The 21003-nt window shown below is 43.3% G+C and overlaps 2 protein-coding genes across 4 annotated transcripts in view; one reads left to right on the forward strand and one right to left on the reverse strand.

Annotated features, from left to right (window-relative positions):
- The window catches only part of AP1G1 (adaptor related protein complex 1 subunit gamma 1), a 584387-nt gene extending 564167 nt beyond the window's left edge, over positions 1-20220 (reverse strand). The window contains exon 1 of one of the 3 annotated variants that reach the window (XM_033942090.1): positions 20070-20220. The gene's annotated coding sequence lies outside the window, so the exon portion shown is untranslated. The other 2 variants (XM_033942089.1, XM_033942091.1) reach the window with 2 other exon arrangements.
- Positions 20221-20275: 55 nt separating this feature from the next.
- The window catches only part of ATXN1L (ataxin 1 like), a 68197-nt gene continuing 67469 nt past the window's right edge, over positions 20276-21003 (forward strand). Inside the window, exon 1 of the mRNA XM_033942095.1 lies at positions 20276-20466. The gene's annotated coding sequence lies outside the window, so the exon portion shown is untranslated. The remainder of the gene's footprint in view (positions 20467-21003) is intronic.

Raw genomic sequence — 21003 nt, forward strand, 5'->3', positions numbered from 1 at the left:
CTACTATAAGAAGCTGTTTTCCATCAGCAGTCACTTACAATTCTCTGGTGCCCAGTGACACTAACCCTATCCCAGTAGACAGATCCTGGACATTCTTTGAGCATGTATTCGAAGCCCAGGTCTCTAAACTGTGCCACAAATTAAGATCCTGCAAATGTGCCCTGAACCCGTTCCCTTCTTAACTATACGAGAAAATTCCCACGCAGGCTATTTCATCTCTCACCAGACTTATAAACTCTGCCTTACTATCAGGCCTATTTTCCGAAGAAATGGGACACATTGCCCTGATCCCATTACTGAAAAAAGCCAATCTAGACCAATCCTCACCATCTAGCTATCGTCTTATAGCAAATATTTATCTCCTAACCAAAATGCTTGAGGCTATCATATCTACTCGGCTCTCATCTTACTTAGAGAGATTCTCCATTCTATTACCTTGCCAATATGGCTTCAGACCCAATTTCAATACTGAATCCCTACTGGCCTCATTAATCTCAAACTACAATCTTGTAATAAGTTTGCTGTCCTATTACAATTCGATCTATCCGCAGCCTTTGATATTGTCCACCACGATATGCTAATTTACCAACTTTCTGAGATCGGCATTGATTCCATAGTCTTAGACTGGTTCTCAAAATTCTTACGATCCCGCTCTTACACTGTCAACATGAATGGCACCATGTCTTCTCCTTGGAAACCGTTATGTGGAGTCCTGCAGCGATCACCTCTGTCCCCTATTCTTTTCAATATGTATATGAAAGACCAAGTGGACTCCTTGGTTAGAAAGGGTTTTTTTACTCTCTGGAAGCTTCGGTCCATTATAGCATACTTTGATGCTTCATCATTCAGAATTCTGGTACAATGCCTTATACTAAGCCATCTTGATTACTGTAATATCGCCCATCTGGCAATTTCCCAGAAGAACATGCAGAGACTACAACTGGTGTAAAATGCTGCGGTCAGATTGATTTTGGGGTTGAAGAAGTCCGATCACATAACCCCTTCCTACCGATTCCTGCATTGGTTGCCGATGGAGCCATGTGCGAAGTTTAAGCTGGGATGTTTTTGCTTTAAGGTACTATCCGGTGTAGCCCCTAAATATATAATTGACCTCTTCTCCTTCTCAACCAATAGACATAAGAGAAGCTCACACCTGAAGTTCGTCTCCCCACCGGTTAGAGGATGTAAATTTAAAAGGCACCATCAACATCTTCTCTCTTATTAAGATTTTCAAAACTCTAACAGGATCTTCCCCAATCTACTTGTCTGAGCACCTTGAAATAGCAGGCCCCTCTCGCAAACGAAACGCCCACTTATTCACCTTTCCCTCCCTAAAAGGCTGCCTCTACAAGAGATTCTTTGATAGAACCCTAGCATTCCAAGCAGGCAAATGTAACAATTGCCTTACTGCCCTCATCTCCAACTCCCCGCCCTACCATCTGTTCAGGAAGTCACTAAACGTACCTCTTCTACAAATTCCGCTAACGCTGCCTTCCCTCCTTCCCTGCACCCTCCTGACCTCGATATGTCTCCATTCCCTCTGACTTCGCCCCCCTCCCAAGCCTCTATGGCCTCTCTTACTCAATCTGTTTTTATCTAATCGCCCTGCCTTTTCATTGCCTCATATTTAACATCACTGTAAATGTATCACCGCTATAACATGTAACATCGCTGTATACGTACAGTCTCTTCTTTAGTATATGCCTTTTTATTACTGCCATTTTTGTAACATCTCTGTAAATGTAACAACACTGTAATATGTATCATCGCTGTAAATGTACAGTCTCTTCTACTGTTAACCGCATTGAACTTCCATGGTATTGCGGTATACAAGAATAAAGTTATTATTATTATTATGGGGCAAAGACCTGGAAAAATTACTTATGCAAGCAAATAACTATGGTGACTTTAGGAAACACCTAAAAACATATCTATTCTTGAAGTACCTAGGTACTTTCGACTATGGCAGTATAGAAAAATAAAGTTATTATTATTATCTGCACAATCTCTCCCACAACAACTGATCTCAAACTGTTAGTCACTAATCTCCAACTATGTAAGTTCTACTCAATTTGTAGCATTTTTTTCAATCATTGTAAACCGCATAGAACTTCATGGTCCTGCGGTATATAAACTGTTATTATTATTCTTTGAAACTCTTCCATCTATCACTGCCCTAGAAGAAAGGAGGGACAGGGGAGATATGATTCAGACATTCAAATACTTGAAGGGTATTAACGTAGAATAAAATCCTTTCCAGAGAAAGGAAAATGGTAAAACCAGAGGACATAATTTTAGGTTGAAGGGTGGTAGATTCAAGAGCAATGTTAGGAAATTCTACCTGGAATGCACTCCCGAGAGAGGTGGTGGAGAGGAAAACGGTGACGGAGTTCAAAGAAGCGTGGGATGAACAGAGGATCTAGAATCAGAAAATAATAGTAAATATTGAACTAAGGCCAGTACTAGGCAGACTTGCACATCAACCCCACAAAACCCCTTTCAAAACCCGCCCAAAAAAATTGAACCCACCACATTCTGGGACAAAGCAGACCTCGCAATCGATACCATAGACCCCAAAGAATTCATATCCCAATGGCGAACCTTAAGTGAAACAATCCTGAATGAGCTAGCACCAGTAAAATCAAAATACAGAATCTGCAGACCATCTGACAAATGGTTCGACACCGAACTTCTCCAACTCAAAAAGCATTGCAGACAACTAGAAAGAGACTGGAAAAAAAAGAACCAAGAACACACTAAAATAGTATGGAGAAGCCTAATAAAACAATATAAGATCAAACTCAAGGAAAAATGAAAAGTTTACTACTCCAAACTGGTCGGCATGGAGGCCCTAGACATAAAAAAAACTATTCAAACTAGTAAAAAACCTCATAGATACCAAACCTTTCCTAGCCACACAAGGAAACCATCCACCAATTGCAACCCAGCTTGCAGACCACTTCAAAACCAAGATTACTAAGATCAGGACCACCTTCATCAACACATGAACCCACCTCGATGAGATAATAACAAACCCTCAATAGGAGAAGCCATAGCAGCTGACAGAAATTGGACCGACTTCCTAGTAGTACACTGATCTGACATGAACTGACTCTACAAAAAATACAGTCAAGCATCATGCGAGCTGAGCAACTATCCCTCATGATAACAAATGCTTCCCCCAAATTTAGAGCTAGCCTCATGCAATGGATACAAACCACGCTCACGGAAGGTCTATTCCCACAGGATCTAAGAGAGATCATAATCACCCCAATTGTTAAAGATCATAAAAGCCCAATAGATATCCCCTCCAACTACAGACCTATCGCTTCAATACCAATCTATGTTAAACTAATAGAAGGACTAGTTGCTCAATACCTCACTAACTACCTGGAAGATCACAACCTACTTCATCCCTCACAATCAGGGTTCAGATCCAACCATAGCACAGAGTTACTACTAGCAACCCTACTAGACACAGCCCGACAGCATCTAAGCAAAGGCAGAAGAATACTGCTAATTCAACTTGATCTCTCTGCTGCATTCATAGAAACATAGAAACATAGAAATAGACGGCAGATAAGGGCCCACGGCCCATCTAGTCTGCCCACCTTAATGTCCCTCCCCTACCTTTGCCCTGTGAATAGATCCCATGTGCCGATCCCATTTCGCCTTAAAATCAGGCACGCTGCTGGCCTCAATCACCTGTAGTGGAAGACTATTCCAGCGATCAATCACTCTTTCAGTGAAAAAGAATTTCCTGGTGTCACCTCGTAGTTTCCCGCCCCTGATTTTCAACGGATGCCCTCTTGTTGTCGTGGGACCCTTGAAAAATAAGATATCTTCCTCCGCCTCGATGCGGCCCGTAAGATACTTGAACGTCTCGATCATGTCCCCCCTCTCTCTGCGCTCCTCGAGCGAGTATAGCTGTAATTTGTCAAGCCGTTTTTCGTATGGTAGATCCTTGAGTCCCGAGACCATCCGGGTGGCCATTCTTTGCACCGACTCCAGTCTCAGCACATCCTTGCGATAATGCGGCCTCCAGAATTGCACACAGTATTCCAGGTGGGGCCTCACCATGGATCTATACAATGGCATAATGACTTCCGCCTTACGACTGACGAAACCCCTTCGTATGCAGCCCATGATTTGTCTTGCCTTGGATGAAGCCTGCTCCACTTGATTGGCAGACTTCATGTCCTCACTGACGATTACCCCCAAGTCTCGTTCTGCTACCGTTTTTGCTAGGATCTCGCCATTAAGGGTATAAGACTTGCATGGATTCTGGCTGCCCAGGTGCATAACTTTGCATTTTTTGGCATTGAAGTTTTTTTTGGCATTTTTTGGCATTCGACCTGGTTGACCACTCCATACTACTACAGATACTTGAAGCCATAGGGATCTCAGGCAGGGTATACAACTGGTTCCAAGGATTTCTTAAATCAAGAACTTACACAGTAAAATCAAATGATCTTAAATCAGAACCATGGTCTAACCCTTGTGGAGTTCCACAAGAGTCACCACTGTCGCCTACACTCTTCAACCTCTTTATATCCTCCCTTGGGACCACTCTAGATAACCTAAATGTAACATCTTTCAGCTACGCAGACGACATCACCATACTCCTCTCCTTTGATTCTCCAGATCCCACCTCAACAGAAAACCTGGAAAAAAACACTAGAAGCAGTGGAAAAATGGATAGACAGACCACAAACTGAAACTAAACTCAGACAAAACAAAATTTCTTTTGCTCGAAAAGGCCAAAAAAAACCCTTCCATTTCAGAATTAGAAATTAATGCCACCAAATACCCTATACAGTCTGATCTTAAACTCCTAGGAGTGATGATAGATAGATGTTGCACAATGCAGATCCAAATTAACAAGACTACCCAAAAAGCATTTTTAACCATGAGAAATCTACAAAAAATAAGAAAATTCTTTGACATAGAGCAATATAGGCTCATAGTCCAATCCCTAGTCCTAGGTCTAGTGGACTATTGCAACATTCTCTATCTACCATGCCCTGCATACATGATAAAACAACTACAGACTGTACAAAACACAGCTCTCAGATTTATCTACTCGCTAAGTAAACATGACCACATCACCACTGCCTACTTAGACTCACACTGGTTACCAATACAAGCACGAATTCAATTCAAACTATACTGTATATTATTCGAAGTTTTAAATGGCACTGCCCCCACTTACCTAAACAACCGCCTAAATCAGAACTTTACTACTAGACAAAGAAGAACTCAGACCCCATTTACTTACCCCCCATTCAAAGGTACTCAGCACAAGAAGATGTTTGACACACTGTGTGTAGGAGAACAAAGGTGGAAGTCAACATCAAAGCGTCAGGTAATAGCACACACATAGTCCTCTCACCTCGCCGAGATAAGAATCTAAGTGGTCTTACTTATACCATCCTGGTACCATGTTCACCTGGGAAGAGAGCCCCCCCCCCCCCGAAAAAACCATACCATATCAATGTTTCAACACTCCGCAAACTGGCTTAGCCATTATTCAGCACAGTGTCAATAAAAAAACTGCCCCCTCCCCCCCCCCCCCCACAGAAGATAGTTCTGCCACCTCCTTCAGAGACAGGCACAAACCAATATCACCCACAGGGATACCAAATAGCACTTGGCAGCAGGTCAGAGAAGAAAGCAGACAAAGCCCCTAAATGATCCATCGACCAGAGGAACTGCCAGTCAACCAACCCAATACAGCGCAGGCATGCACCCACATACAAGTTCCGACCCTATGCCGCTAGGCAATGTAACCTAGACTAAACAGAGTCCAGGGTGTCGCCAAACAGGGGACTCAAAGACACTGCAAAGCCTCACCAACACATGCTTCATTCACTCATTTACAAATGGAAAAAGAAAAAAAATGGAGAAAAAGCCTCAGTTCAGCTTCAAATGGCAAAAAAACGCCACTTCTTGTATAGAAAGCAGACACAAATAACCACTTGCACATGTGTGAACTATAAACAATGGTGAAACAAAGGCATTGTAGCAGCCCTCAGAGAACTACCATATAAATCAGCACGCCAGAAAAAAATTGAAAAAGTGATCATGTGGATAAATTAGCACCTCAGCACAACAGTCACTAACATTGCTTCATGAGCAGAAAAACGCCAAGAAAACCCACAAACTTAGCTGCTGATGGAATCCAGGCTTTCTCTAAGGCACCCGCAATCAGTGCTAATACACCCAGACACCACAGCCAGTTGATCCGACGGTGAAATCTCCGTTTTGCCTTGCTGCGTCAGGGGTTTAAATCTTACTGCATCACAGGCAACAAGTCAGGACCCTCCGTGCAGAACACACTCCAACTCCACACACGAACCACTTCTGCGGCACTCCACTCGTGACGCTTTTCCAGTCCGAGTATTGCCCATTCACCCCCACTCTCTGTTTCCTCTCCGCCAACCAATTTTTAATCCATGTGAGTATATCTCCCTTGATTCCATGGCTCGCAATTTTTCAAAGTAGATGTTCATGTAGAATCTTGTCAAACATCTTCTGAAAATCTAGATATACGATGTCGACCGGGTCACCCTTGTCTATCTGCTCATTTACTCCATCAAAGAAGTACAGTAAGTTGTCAAGCAAGATCTTCCTTTGCTGAAGCCGTGCTGGAAATTGGAACGAGTGAGGTGATTAAATTTGCAAATGATGCTAAACTGTTCAAAGTTGTTAAAACGCATGCGGATTGTGAAAAATTGCAGGCGGACCTCAGGAAATTGGAAGAATGGGCATCCAAATGGCAGATGAAATTTAATTTGGCCAAATGCAAAGTGATGCACGTTGGGAAGAATAACCTGAATCACAGTTACTGGGTGCTTGGGTCCACCTTGGGGATTAGAACCCAAGAAAAGGATCTGGGTGTCATCGTAGACAATACAATGAAATCTTTCACCCAATGTGCAGCGGCGGCCACAAAAGCAAATAGGATGCTAGGAATTATTAAAAAAGAAGGGATGGTTAACAAGACTAAGATTATAATGCCCCTGTATCGCTCCATGGTGCGACCTCATCTGGAGTATTGTGTTCAATTCTGGTCTCCTTATTTCAAGAAAGATATAGTGGAGCTAGAAAAGGTTCAAAGAAGTGCGACCAAGATGGTAAAGGGGATGGAATTCCTCTCGAATGAGGAAAGACTAAAACGGTTAGGGCTCTTAAGCTTGGAAAAGAGATGGCTGAGGGGAGATATGATTGAAGTCTACAAAATCCTGAGTGGAGTAGAACGGGTATAAGTGGATCAATTTTTTACTCCATCAAAAATTACGAAGACCAGGGAACACTCAATGAAGTTACAGGGAAATAATTTTAAAACCAACTGGAGGAAATTTTTTTTCACTCAGATAATAGTTAAGCTCTGGAACGCATTGCCAGAGGATGTGGTAAGAGCAGATAGCGTAGCAGGTTTTAAGAAAGATTTGGACAAGTTCCTGGAGGAAAAGTCCATAGTCTGTTATTGAGGAAGACATGGAGGGGAAGCCACTGCTTGCCCTATTATCGGTAGCATGGAATATTGCTACACCTTGGGTTTTGGCCAGGTATTAGTGACCAGGATTGGCCACCGTGAGAATGGGCTACTGGGCTTGATGGACCATTGGTCTGACCCAGTAAGGTTATTCTTATTTTCTGCGGCCTATAGAATGAGGCAGCCTATAGCTGAGGAAATAGGGTATACAGGGGCATCAACACCTCCCTTGTAACTTGAGGACCTGAATTGTAGCTGGGGTTAATTTGATTTAAATTTGATTCAATTTAAATAATGCCTATGACATTATGAATAGATTCATGAACCAAAAAATGTAAAAATTTCTTGCATGCACATCCTCATGCTATATAATTAAAAACTAATCCTTATTTCTTGATGAATAACTTGAACTACAAAAGTACTGTGTTTCCCCGAAAATAAGACCTACTCCAAAAATAAGCCCTAGCATGATATGTGCGGGGTAGGTTTTAATATAAGCCCTACCCCCGAAAATAAGCCCTAAACGCCGGCGGCAGCAGCACTCCCCCCGTGAACCTTTCATCTCTCCCACTCATCCAAACCCCGACCGCGAGACCAAAATACAGTAGCTTATAACAAACCGCATTGTCGGCAGCACATGCCCAATCGCAGCTTTCTCACACCCTGGCGTTCCTCTGCCGCGTTGTTGATGACATCATCAGCAAAGCAGCAGAGGAATGCCCCATCAATCTGGAATTCCCTACCAAATACCTTGAAGGCTGAAAACAATTTAGATAAATTCAAAGGCAGACTCAATTGTTTCCTCTTTAAAGACGCCTTTGAGTAATAACTTCTTCCTTTCCACTCCTATATATACATATAATTTTTTTTTCTTCGTTCTTTCTTTTTTCTTCTTCTCAAAGAACATCTTCTCCTTATTAATGATGACCCATTCCCTTCCCCCTCCTCATGTTCTTTCCTTTTATGTCAGCCTTTCTTGTAATCATTGTATTTTATCTATACTTGCCCATTGTTTTCATGTATAGTCCAAATTTGTCTCGTCAATATGCCCTTGTAAGTCTCCCCCTTATTTTAGTGTAAACAATTTTTATTGAACAGAAAAACAAGAGAACAAGAAACACAGCAAAAGGTACAATATGTGTTCAAAATACAATAGTAACCCCGCCCCCGCCCCCCCCCCCCCCCCCAACATCCACCCCCTGACAACAGCGGCAACAAGGAAAATTACAGCAAGGAACAGGAAAGGCAAAGAGACATCAAATATCCTACAGTGGACAATCAGGAAGGTCTCAAACAATATCCAAAAGAAGAGGCAAAGCATGAAGATCAGGGCCCTGGACTCTTATGGGCCCCTAAAGACACAAGAAAGGACCTCCTCCCTCCAAATCACCCCACCCTCCCACAGAAGACAGTGACAAACACAAACGAACAAAAAAAACAAACAAACCCCCAACTAACCAGGAGGAATAACTAGGAATGCCAAGCCAGGAAAATGAGCAATCTCAGGGTCGTCATCCCCCCCCCCCTTGCACAAGGCATATCAGACCTGTAGGGTATTGAGAATCAAACCTCATACTCGAGGAGTCAAGGAATCTATATAAGGACCCCAAAACCGCAAGAAAAACTTAGATTAGTGGAAGGATCCATGCACCCAACCCCTCTCCAGCAACATTAAACCATGTAGGCAATTACACCAAGACCAGTAAGAAGGAGAATGACTCGAGACCCATTCCCCCCAAATAATCTTCTTAGCCATCAACCCTGTTTTACGCACAAATAACCGACCAACCACAGGGGGAAAGGCTTCATATTTATCCAACAGAAATCCCATCTGAGTAAAAGGAATGGGACAGCCCAGGAGAAATTCCAAATAGCGGACCACCCACTTCCAAAAGGACAACCATGGGACAGGATCAAATAGCATGAAAAAAAGGACTTAAGAGCGCTCTTACATTTTTCACACTGATCCGAATCAGCGAAACCAAAATGAAACAATTGGACCAGGGTGATATACGCACGGTTTAAAACTTGAAATTGGCACTACCAGAGGTCTGCTGACACCGAAAGGGTCGGGATATGTTTTATAAGACAACCTATATCTAAATCAGTCGGTAACAGACCTACTCCCCCTTATTTTTAACAATGTAAAATGCTTAGAATGTATGATAGGCGTTTCAACAAATTTTAATAAAACTTGGAAACTTGGACTTGAAATTTAAATTTTCTTTTGGCTCTGCCATTTTCTTTCCTCCCGAAGTAGTCTGGAGTAACAGAGGATCCCCTTGGGCGTAGGAGTGCACTCCGCCCCTTCAGTTGCTGTCGCTGAGCCAGTTAAAGGGCTCGGCGCCTAACGGCGTGCAGCGACTGAGAAGCGACACTACGAACTCTTCCACACTGTGCTACTATAAAACTGATCCACAGCTTTCATTCCGCATGAAAAAACTGCTACTATATCTCTGACTCACAGCCTTCTTTCACTGTGAGAACTGTCCCTTCCGTCATCCTCTCATTCCGCTTTAAAACTTCTACAAGCTTTTTGGCTCACAGTTTTCTTTACTGTGAAAACTGTCCCTTCCTTCATTTTCTCATTCCACTTGAAAACTGCTACCAGCTCTTTGGCTCACAGTCTTCTTTACTGTGAAAACTGTCCCTTCCTTCATTCTTTCACTGGGAGACTGGCCGATCTCCCCTTAACTCTCCCCCACTCATCCTTTCTTACACCCCAGACCACAGTACTCTCCAAAACTTAACATGAAGACTTCATTAGACATCCTCCTTCAATACGTGATTCTCTACCTAATCTGTTTCAGACTCCATCCCACAGGGTTACAGCCTTTTGAATCAATACCTCCCACCCTCTTCCCCTCCAACAAACTACTACGACGCACCCCCACACACTCACAACGAGAACCAGACCCTTTCCCAATACAAGCATTCCACAACACCTCCGCACACCCAAAAACAACCCCAAAAGACAAAGACAAAACATTACCCTCACTGAACCAACACCACTCCCCAATATACACACTTTTCAAAGTGCCTACCTTAACATACGCTCCATTAGAAATAAAGCCCACCTAGTGAAAGACTGGCTAACAAATTCCCAGCTGGACTTAGTCTTTCTGACTGAAACTTGGCTCATCTCAAACAATGACAATCATCAACGACGTCCTACCCAATGGCTACAAAATCATCTCACTCTCCAAAACCCATAACAGAGGGGGTGGAATCATCATCATCCTTAGAGACCACTTCAACTTCCAGATCATAGATTCCAAATCAATGGATAACCTAGAAATTCTCACCTGTAATCTCTCAAAACAAGGTCTCACTAACCACCTGGTTAACACACTGTTCTACATCCCGCCCAACAAATGGAACAAAGCTAGTCAAGACTTCTTCAAATTTCTCCTTTTAAACACTTTCAAGGACAAATACAATCTACTTCTGGGTGACATAAACCTCCACCTTGAACACCAGGACTTCCCATCAGTTAAGCAACTATTCTCCTTCCTAACCTCTCTGGGATTCTCCATCCCCCCCACAACCATCACCCATCAGAAAGGCCACCCCCCTCTCCCATCACCCTTATAAATGAAATCTGGACTGACACTATCTGGTCAGACCACCTGCTTGCCAACTTTCAATTGCTTTGGAGCAATTCAAACTCTAACCCATCAGCCAAACACAGAAAGGATACCCCGACCACAACCTTCAGATCCTCCCTACCCCCACTGAATTCTGGCCACACTTTGAATTAACACCCAACTTCGACACAGGAATGAACTTCACCGAAAACTGGAACAACATCAGTAACCTGATCTTAGACAAAATCGCACCACTAAAGAAAGGAAAAAAAGAGATGACCCATAATGCATGGATGGTACGACGCTGAACTGACAACACTAAAACGAAAGGCATGACAACTAGAAAGAATCTAGAATAAAACAAAGATGGAAAAGGACAAAGCAATATGGATACACGAATACAAAAGAATGGCAAATGAAAAATGACGCACATTCTATTTGAACAAAATAGGCTCTCCCACATCCAATAGTAAAAAACTCTTTAAACTAGTCAACATGCTATTTGAAGTTAATCATCATAAAAGATCCCCCTCCACCCAACTACCAACTGCAGAGCTCTTTGCGTCTCACTTCCAGACAAAAATCCTTTTGCTTAGATCTTCCTTCCAAAACTTCCCCCTCAACAACTCCATCTCTACCTCACCTCCCCCCACTCCCCGCACCGACTCAATTCCTGCTGATATGACTTTGAACCACTTCGAAACCACTGGTTCCACTTCCTCCGACTCTACAACAAATATGCCAACTCTTATTGTTGCCTAGACACCTGTCCACCCATCATGAAAACAGCCACCTCTCCCTTTAAAGCCTTGCTCTGTCCACCCATCATTATGAAAACAGCCCTTCTCCCTTTAAATCCTTGCTCTACAGCTAGATCTCGCAACGGATGACCAAAGGCGCGTTCCCATCTGAACTAGGCCACATCCTCATCACACCCATCGTGAAGAACCACAAAGACCCCATCTCCTTAACCTCCAAGTAAACTAGGCACACTAAAGCCCCTTCTTCACTAAATTGATGGAAGGACTGATCAACATGGCGTTGACTGACTACCTGGATAAATTCTCATTGCTACATGAATACCAATCAGGATTCCTCACACACTACAGCACCGAAACAGCCATAGCCCCCATTGTGGACTACATCACCCACGTACTCAGTTCAGGGAATCATGCGCTAGTCCTCCAATTCAACCTGAGCAGTGCATTTGACCTAGTAAACCACAACATACTACTAAGCTATCTAGATGCCATAGGCATCTCTGGCCACTTGTTAAATTGGTTCAAAGGCTTCCTGAAAAACCGATCCTACCAGGTCATCAGTGAACAAGTCTATTCCCAATCATGGACCAACTCCTGTGGTGTCCTGCAAGGCTCCCCACTATCTCCTACCTTGTTCAACCTATACATGTCTTTACTAGGCCATGAACTATCCAAACTAAATCTCCAAACATACATATACGCTGATGACATCACAATCATCATCCCCTTCCCTACTCTTTCGACCGAAACCAGACACTTCATTTCATCCGTCATCGATCAAGTAGAAGAATGGACAAAAAACTTCAAACTAAAACTAAACCCTGAAAAAAAAACAAACCTAAAATATTTATGGCCATCCAAATGAACAAATACAAAGAACCATCAATCAGCTTACAAGGGAGAAACTTTCCTATTAACCCCACTATAAAAATCCTTGGAGTGATCCTTAGATCAAAAACTGACATTTGACGCCCACACTAACATCTTAGTAAAAAAATGCTTCTACCTACTATGGAAATTACATACATAAAACCATTCTTTGATTTCACATCATTTAGACTATTAGTACAATCACTACTCCTAAGCTTGCTGGACTACTGCAACATCATTTACCTAGGATCCTACAAAAAAAACTACCAAAAGATTGAGAACAATCCAAAACACAGCCATACGACTGATTTTTGACCTGAAAAAATCCGACCACATCACTCCATATTTCAAAAAACTGCACTGGCTACCAGTCGAGGCCAGAATAATTTTCAAATTCGGTTGCCTATGCTTCAAAACACTATTCGACACAGCACCCACCTTCTGAATCACTTTCTTCTTCAAGACAAACTCCGCTTCTCATGCAGAAATTACTATTCGCCTTTCCGACTACCAAAGGATGCAAATTCAAAAGATTTCTCGACAAGACACTTTCCTTCCAAGCAGGAAAATGGAATAATACTTTAAGTGACTTACTCCTTAACCATTTGTCATACCAATCATTCAGAAGATCACTGAAAACCCATTTATTCGACAAATTTGTTTATCTTCTTCAATCGTTTTTCCTCCTCGCTTTCCGGCATGCTCCTGTTGTATTTAACTATGTTACACGCCTGTTTGTTTCCTCCTACTTCATACTAATGATGTAACTTCATGCAGTCTCTCTTGTTGTAAACCATCTTGAACTGAAAGCAATGACAGGATATAAATAAAGCTATTATTATTATTATTAGGTTCCTAAAAGAGAAGGGGATTGAGGGGTACAGATAGAAGTAGAGGTAGGTTATAGAAATGGTCAGGAACCACTTCACAGGTCATAGACCTGATGGGCCACCGCGGGAGCGGACTGCTGGGCGCGATGGACCTCTGGTCTGACCCAGTGGAGGCAACTTCTTATGTTCTTATTATTTTATTATTATACTTGGCTCAGGGAACCAGGCACTGATTCTTCAATTCGACCTGAGCTGTGCCTTTGACCTGGTAGATCACGACATACTTCTTAGATGTCTGGATGCAATAGGCATCTCGGGCCACATACTCAACTGGTTCAATGGCTTCCTAAAAAACCACTCCCACAATGTCATCAGTGAACAAGTCTACTCACAATCATGGATCAATCCCTGAGACGTTCCTCAAGGCTCTCATCTCTCCCCTACCATTTTCAATATATACATGTCCTCTCTAAGCCATGAACTATATCAATACAACTATATTAATTTCTTTGATAATCTCAAGCTTTGCCAGTGACGGATCTGTGAAATGTGCTATGCCAGGAGTTTTATTAAGACCCGCACTGAAATATGACTGTTTGCTATCAGGTCACTTCAGAGACTTTTCCATCTCTTAAATTTATTTTATTTTTAATCTTCTTTCATTATTTCTATTTTCTAGCTCTTTGATCTTTTTGATCTTGAAAATGTATTATAGGCTCCTTTTACGAAAGTACGCTAGCGGTTTTATCGCACGCACTGGATTAGCACGTGCTAGCCAAAAATCTACCACCTGCTCAAAAGGAGGCGGTAGCGGCTAGCGCGCGTTGTTCTGCGCATTAAGACCCTAGCGCACCTTCGTAATAGGAGCCCTATACGTTGTTATTACATATTTTTAGTTTATCAGGTACGTTAGTTAGATTGTGAGCCTTCGGAACAGATAGGGTAGTTTTTCTCAAGTACCTAATTTCATTTTAGCTTGATACATTGAAAACCGCTTAGGTCAGTAAAATGCAGGAGCAATATATCAAATCTTAAATAAACAAGCTATCAAAACTGAACCTCAAATCCTACATCTATGCAGATGACATTACAATCATCATCCCAATCTCTACCCTGTCGACAGAAACCAAACGCTTCATCTCATCAGTCATCAACCAGGTAACACACTGGACAAAAAACTTCAAACTCAAACTAAACCCAGGAAAAAAACAAATTTTTCATGGCCCACCCCAACAAAAAAGCTCACCAATACTTCAATCAACTTAAATGGAAAAAACTTCCCAATCAACTCTACCATAAAAATTCTAGGCTTGACCTTGACCAACAACTAGCACTTGAAGCCCACACCGACATCCTAATCAAAAAATGTTTCAGCCTTCTATGGAAACTACGCACGCAAAAGCTCTACTTTGACTTCGCATTAGAGAATGGAACGGGGGGAAAATATGTCCCCATCACTGCCCCATCCCCACGACCACCGTCCCTATCACTGCCCCGTCCCCGCAACCACTGTTCCCACCCCGTCCAAATAAGTGTTCCCTCTAAGCTGAGCAGGTGTCCTCCAGCTGCATTGCTACCACTAGGGGGTGGAATATTTTCAGTCGCTAAGGACAGGTATGTTCCCTGGAGTCCTACAGAACTTGCCTGTCCCTCACAATTGAAAAATGTGACAGTAAAACAGCACCCTCTATTGGTGAGACTGTGGGTGGAGGACTCCTGCTCAGTCAGTACTGCAATATTTAGCTTATTTCTTCTTTATAAATCAAAGTTCTGGCTGCTGAACTAGAGAAAGATGTTCAGTTGGCAGGGCTTTGTTTATAAATTTATAAAACTGACAAATGAGCTACTGTTCTCTTCCCTAGTAATGTCAATTTTACTTCTATTGCTACCCCCTTTCAAATCTCTGTAAGCCCCCTTACTCTTAACATCCCGAGAAATGTCAAAAGATCCACACTTTACCATCCTAGTAAATCAATCGTTCTCCCATTGTAACCCCCATTTATAAATCTTTTGTAAGCCGCCTTGAACCGTAAGGTAATGGCGGAATAGAAATCCCTAATGTAATATAATGTAATGTAATGTAATCAACACAATTAATATACTACTTTATCCTAAAGCAAATAAAATAAAATAAATATAAATTTTTTTCCTACCTTTGTTGTCTGGTTTCTGCTTTCCTCATCTTCTCCTCATTCATTTCCTTCCATCCATTGTCTGCCTTCTCTGACTCTTCCATATGCTCTGTTACTGTGCCTCTCCCTTCCATCTCTCCCTCCACCCCCACCTCAATTGGTCTGCCTCCCTTCTTATTTCCTCCACTCCCCCCATAGTCTGGAATCTCTCTCTTCCCCAGTTCCCTTCCGCGTCTGTTCCTCCGCACCCCACCTTCCCCAGTTCCCTTCCGCGTCTGTTCCTCCGCACCCCACCTTCCCCAGTACCCTTCCGCGTCTGTTCCTCTCTAGCCCACCTTCCCCCCAGGTCCCTTCAGCGTGTTCCTCTCCACCCTACCTTCCCCAGGTCCCTTCAGCATCTGTTCTTCTCCACCCCACCTTTCTTCCCTCCCTTCTCCTTAACTTTGTGGCAGGCAATTTATCTAATTACCCCAATTCTAAAAATCGTAAAGAATCTTCAGCCCTACCAACCAACTACAGATCGGTAGCATCCATTCTGTTTATTGTAAAAATCATGGAGGGATTGGTACACACACAACTGATGGATTATCTTAACCAGTTCTCTCTCCTACGTGAAATTCAATCTGGCTTTAGACCCTTATTCAGTATGGAGACAGTAATTGCGGCCATTTTAGACAATCTACATCTACTGTTTAGTAGGGGCCTCAATGCCCTGATTATGCAGTTCGATACGAGTTCAGCCTTTGATCTGGTAGACCATGAGAAAATGCTACAATGCCTAGACGCTATCGGTATCAGGGACGAGGTGTTGAAATGGTTTCGTGGCTTCCTTACATCTCGCACCTATCAAGTACGCTTCAATTATGAGCTTTCCGATACCTGGAGCAATCCATCCGGTGTGCCACAAGGGTCACCACTGTCCGCGCTGCTATTTAACATCTACATGTCCTCACTGGGCATGCAATTAACCCAGCTGGGGATAAAACTATTCAGTTATGCAGATGACTTTACGATTATTATCCCATTTGCTAACTCCATCTCGGAAACTATTCCCAAAGCTTCAGAAGCCATAAACGTAATGGAGCAATTGATGACAGACTTCAAGCTCAAACTTAACTCAGAAAAAATGAAATTCTTCGTTGCCTCACCACACCCGATTAACACCAAAATACCACTATGTATCAATAATCTTAGTTACCCTATCCAGCCCACCATAAAGATACTAGGTGTAATTCTGGATCAACGCCTAACCATGAAAGACCAGGTGGACTCCGTAATCAAAAAGGGTTTCTTCACTCTCTGGAAGCTCAGATCCACTAGAGCCTACTTCGATACGTCAGTTTTCAGAACCCTGGTCCAATCCCTCATACAGTGTCTACTTGACTACTGTAACATCGCCTATTTGGCAATTTCCCAAAAAAATATGCGACATTTACAAGTAATGCAAAACGCAGCGGTCAGACTGATCTTTGGGCTAAAAAAGTTCGATCACGTGTCACCCTACTACCAGCAGTTACATTGGCTACCTATGGAGGTACGCGTAAAGTTTAAGTTCGCCTGCTTCTGCTTCAAAGCACTATACGGACTTGCCCCTAAATACATAACCGACCTTTTCTCCTTCTCAGCCAACAGACACAAGAGGAGCTCACACTCCAACTTCGTTTCCCCCCCAGTTAGAGGTTGCAAACTGAAAAAACACCACGAACACTTTCTCTCACATCAAGCAGCGCTTTGGGGTAGGGACCTAGACCAATTGCTTTCGCCCACCACTTATGAGGTTTTCAAGAAACGTACAAAAATACACCTGTTCCTAAAATATCTAGACAACTGACCCTCTTCTCCTTCCCCCTCGATATTGATCACCATATCCTATTAATCTCTCTATCCTCAAAAATAGATTTCCTGTCCCACCAACTCTCTTTCTTCCTCCCCTTTTAAGTTCAATCAATTTGTACCTTGCTTAATCTTTTGTAAACCGCATAGAACTTCACTGTATTGTGGTATATAAACTGTTATTATTATTATTATTTCCTACCAGCAGCCGGAGCATTGAAATCGCATCATTCAGACTGTTAGTACAATCACTAATGTTAAACTCCCTTGACTACTGCAACATAATCTACCTAGGATCCCACAATAAAAACATAAAAAGACTGAGAACGATCCAAAACACGGACTGAAAAAGTTTGACCATATTACCCCATATTTCAAATAACTTCACTGGCTACCGATCGAGGCTAGAATTATCTTCAAGTTCAGGAGCCTATGTTACAAGACACTCTTTGGCACCTCACCCACCTCCTGAAACACTTTGTCCTACAGGTTAAACCCCACTTCTCTAGCAAATCATTAGTACAGTATCCGCTTTCCTGAACCCCAAGGGAAGCCAATTCAAAAGATTCCGTGATAGAACTCTATCCTTCCAAGCAGAAACAACACCCTAAGTGGCCTCTTTCTAAACTCCCCAATATACCAATGTTTCTGAAAAGCTCTAAAAACCCACCTATTCCACAAATTCGTCTGAATTTCCTACTTCTTCCCAATGACTAAACCCTCAACATACCTACCCTCTCATACTTTCTTTACCTTGCTCCCCTCCATCTATCCACACCCCAAACCCATGTTGTATTGTCGCAATATGCCTGTACTCTCCACAAACCTGGAACTGAACTAATACCATGTTTGCTTCAACACTGTATACCGTCTTGAACTGAAAAGACATGGCGGGATATAAATAAAGCTATCACTATCTATATATATATAAAATCGGAGGTATGTATGTGTGTATGTATGTGAGTATGTGCCGCGATCACACAAAAACGGCTTGACCGATTTGAACGAAACTTGGTATGCAGATCCCTCACTACCTGGGATGATATGTTCTGGGGGTCTCGCGGCCCACCTGCACACGTGGGCGGAGCTACAAACATAAATTCAGATTTCACCCATTCATGTCAATGGAAAAAATGTAAAAAGCTGCCATTCTCACAGTAATTCAAAAACGGCTTGACCGATTTGACCGAAACTTGGTATGCAGATCCCTCACTACCTGGGGTGATATGTTCTGGGGGTCTCACGGCCCACCTGCACACGTGGGCGGAGCTACAAACAGAAAATCAGATTTCACCCATTCATGTCAATGGAAAAAATGTAAAAAGCTGCCATTCTCACAGTAATTCCAACTACCTGGGGTGATATGTTCTGGGGGTCTCGTGGCCCACCTGCGCATGTGGGCGGAGCTACAAACAGAAAATCGGATTTCACCCATTCATGTCAATGGAAAAAATGTAAAAAGCTGCCATTCTCACAGTAATTCAAAAACGGCTTGACCGATTTGAACGAAACTTGGTATGCAGATCCCTCACTACCTGGGGTGATATGTTCTGGGGGTCTCGCGGCCTACAACTCTATGTTGCTTGCTCAAGGGTGGGTTCACCCAAGAATTTATATGTTCTTGCTCCAGGAGGTGAAACTAAAATTGTTGTTTATAATCACGTTTTGCGTTAGTTGTATTGCATTCATTTTGTCAAATATTTCACATTATAATTTGATTATTGTACTTTTTATAAAGCTGTAAAAAAATAATTTCATTCACCACTATAAAGTATCTTTATTTGAATCCATTTACAGTGTTATTGCTATAATTAAATACCCGTGCAACGCCGGGGCATCAGCTAGTTACTACTATATGAGGCGCCACTGAAAAGTTCTCAGCCCAACCAACAAAGTTGGGGCAGTCTCCATTAACCCAGTGATTTCCCACTTTTTTCATTCCATCAGAAAAGTAGAAAATTGCTAAGTGATGGAATGATTTAGTTCTGGGATCCATGGAAGAATACGAATGTGAAATCCAAATCCTTTCTGGAGTCAAGACCTGGAGACCGGGTCCATGGCATGTCTGAGCAGGGCCTGTCCAAATGGACAGCGCTGCGTATGCCCTTCAGCTGAAGGCACAGAACTCGGCCAATGTCACAAATAGGGGCTTTCACAGACCGAAAGGAAACGATCGCCACACAGGAGCTGGGCTCCCTCACTCGCAATCCTTCCGAAAAGCGAAGCGAGCTCCAGCGGGGGTTGCTGCGGGAAAGGGCTCCCCCCCCCCCCTTTAAAGGCCATCAAAGTTTTGGGCCGGAGGCCGCAGCGACGCTCACCTCCATGACGGGCCCGAGACCGCGGAGCAACGATCGCACTTACCCGGCCGAGTCCCGCAGACCAAACTCAGGCCAACTCTTCACCTCACGGCGACGACGGCGGCGGCTGCCTGACATCCAAAATGGCGGCCGCCCAGCCTCAGCACCCCCGCCTTAGCGCAAGAACACGCGACCCTGACGCGACCCCCCAGCGCACCAACGCCGCTCTCGCGCAAGCCCCAACGCGGCTCTCAAATGTACCTCAGAGCCCCGGGGGCCGACGCAGCTCCAGCCTCTCCACGGCGGCCGACCCGCGGGGACTACTTCTTCTCGGGCGGCGGAGGCACCTCGGCGTTGCTATCGTCACCGCGGCAGGCAATGATGACGTTATTCCGGTCACCGCCGCCGGGCGTCGCACTTTTTAAGGTCCCTTCAGGCCGCTTGCTAAAGTCCTTGGTTCCGGGCTCGCAGGCAACGCCAGTGGAGGAACGAATGGGGCAGCTCTTTGGGGTTTTAGAAGAGTTACAATGCTAGATTCTACGGAGATAACAAATTAAAGATTCCTTTGGCATACAGCTTTAAAAACAGAAAAGATTTGTTTGGATTCTATTGACAGGTTGTTCCACAGAGACCCAAAAGATTTATCAACTGACTTCAGGTGAACGTGCTTTACCAATGAATAACTGAGTTTCAAAGATAATTGAAAACAAAAATTGGTGTGATTTGTTGGGGGGGGGGGGGGAAACCCAACCCCAACAACTTGGGAAAGGGATTGGGACTTGTATACCGCCTTTTTGTACTTTCACTACCACGGTCAAAGCGGTTTACATACAGGTACTTCAAGCCTTTGTCCCTGTCTGTCCTGATGGGCTCATAATCTATCTAATGTACCTGGGGCAGTGGAGGATTGAGTGACTTGCCCAGGGTTTGAGGCTATAGCTCTAATTACTTTGTCACACTCTCCGCCACCATCCGGACCCATACCATGCAATAGTTTATATATTATTAAATTTCACTTAAACATACAACACAACAACAGCAGACCCAGAAAGGTCTTTCATGTTAATCCTTCAGGAAGACTTAAAACATCCAAAAGACTCCTAATCCCAGCACTCCAGTGTCAAAAGTTCAAAAGCAAACTTTTAGCTCTATGGGACAGTCCCTTCCAACCAGGAGCCCAGATTCTCCTGAATTC

The sequence above is a fragment of the Geotrypetes seraphini genome, chromosome 4 (genome assembly GCF_902459505.1).
Source record: "Geotrypetes seraphini chromosome 4, aGeoSer1.1, whole genome shotgun sequence".
Lineage (NCBI taxonomy): Eukaryota > Metazoa > Chordata > Amphibia > Gymnophiona > Dermophiidae > Geotrypetes > Geotrypetes seraphini.